The sequence below is a fragment of the Zalophus californianus genome, chromosome 13 (genome assembly GCF_009762305.2).
Source record: "Zalophus californianus isolate mZalCal1 chromosome 13, mZalCal1.pri.v2, whole genome shotgun sequence".
In the NCBI taxonomy this organism is placed as follows: Eukaryota; Metazoa; Chordata; class Mammalia; order Carnivora; family Otariidae; genus Zalophus; species Zalophus californianus.
In genome coordinates this window covers 28,086,036-28,087,968 of record NC_045607.1, presented here as the reverse complement: position 1 = coordinate 28,087,968, position 1,933 = coordinate 28,086,036, and the positions used below count along the sequence as shown (strand labels likewise).

The window sequence follows — 1,933 nt, the reverse complement described above, 5'->3', positions numbered from 1 at the left end:
TGAGGATTTGATGCTATGCTGATTTTAAATGTTGAAGTCAAAAACACAAAATTAAATCTATCAGGAATTTAGGAAAATTAAATATACCTCAAACAGCACTTTACGATAGAGCCCATAACTTACGGTAGTTACTCAATGATTTTAAAAAATGTAATGTGCCTTTCATTCCCAAAGTACTGGTTTGTAGCTAATCTTAAAAATGTTGAAGACAGAAAAAGATGGCAAGAAATGGAAGTAGAAATGACAGACTGAAGTATTATATAAGGCATTATGCCCAACACTGACAGAAATTACCAGAGGACATTCTCGAATATCATTTTGTTGAAAGAGATGTTGAATATTTTCTTTTGTAGGTTCTAAATTAAATGACTAATTTTTTAAAGTCTATGCATTACTTTGTTCCTAACACATAACAGAGAAATTTAGTTTTAACCCCGAATAAAACTGACTCTCCTTATTTATAAGACCTAGTCCTGCCCCATGAGAAGACTAGCTATTCCTGTCAGCGATACCACAAAGCTCCTGGGCTTATTGGGTGAGTCTTGGCACACTCAGCACTTCAGTGGGGTGGTCAGCGTGGGTGTTGAGGGCACACACTTGTGAAGAATCACAGCTTGCCATTGCTCATTCCTAGAAATGGCACATAGGTATCCTGGATGCACTCCTCCTTGAAGTTGAATAGGAATGCATATAGGAGTTACCTTCTGTGCAAAATGAAATGACAACATTTGAGTCTGTCCCAAAAGCACAAATGCATGGAGAACCTGAGGGAACCTGAAATTTGGGAAAACTCTATTTAGAACTGAAGTAGCTTGGAAGAAAATTGCTGACACCAAATTTAGACTGTTTATTCCTTCTTTGGATCTTTGGCAGCAAAAATGTGCACCGTGCCATGGTCACTAGATACACAGATGAGGGAAGCATCCTGACTGAAGTAAATGAAATAAATGTTTGCTGCTTGTGATCCTCCTCATGGTTCCTGGATTCAATGTCCTGATGAAATAGCAAATATTTTTCTAAGAGTCCCTTTTTCAGATTGCAGTTTGTGCTCCCTACAGGTTGACAGCAATGCAGTTCAGGGTGCCCTTCTGTGCGAGAATGTCCACAGGCAGCTTCTTGGTGCTGGCCAAGTCCACAAGCTGCACATGCCTAGTTGCATGTCAACAGACCAAGAAAGAATTGCTACTATCATGATACAAGCCACAAAGGGTTAGGCAGGGTTACAGCAGGTTTCAAAGACATGCAACTGATAGGGATTGTGTGTACATGTAAACACCTTAATTATAGGGTCCAAGATGACCATGATTCGATTTTCAGTGTGACCTCTTTGACTTCTGTAGAAAATTTTCATTTATTTTTAAAAAGATTTATTTATTTTTAGAGAAAGAGAGAGCACACATGTGTGAGGGGAGCAACAGAGGGGGAAGGAGAGGAAGAGAATCTTAAGCAGACTCCCCACTGAGCCCAGAGCCTGCACAGGCCTCAGTCTCATGATCCTGAGATCATGACCTGAGCCAAAATCAAGACTAAGCCACCCAGGTGCCCCACAAATTTTATTTTAATAAACCTTTTTTAGATTATTCAAGTTATCATTTTATTGGAAGAGTATTTTGGCTTTTTTTCTACCAACAACTAAATCTAAAGAGTTGCAGCGAAATGCTGCTTGGGGAGACCTGGGGGTGGGGTCAGGCCGCCGTGGTGCCAGAAATGCATGCACACCAGGGAGCCCTCTGGACACCCAGTCCATCCACTTGGCAATGCAATGAGTGGGACAGGGCTTATGCTTTTTATTACTATTGCTTTTACTTTGTATATCAGATAACAAAATGTTATTGACATGTTACATTTTTTTGAAGGATGATTTGGTCCAATGAGACTTTTGGCATATTATTAGAATGATCCTAGAGTTCACCTGAAAGAACAATTGTTTGAG

At 39.8% G+C, this 1,933-nt stretch overlaps 1 pseudogene; it reads right to left on the bottom strand.

Annotated features, from left to right (window-relative positions):
- Positions 1-607: 607 nt before the first annotated feature.
- Positions 608-1,351, bottom strand: LOC113934149 (annotated as a pseudogene).
- Positions 1,352-1,933: the final 582 nt, after the last annotated feature.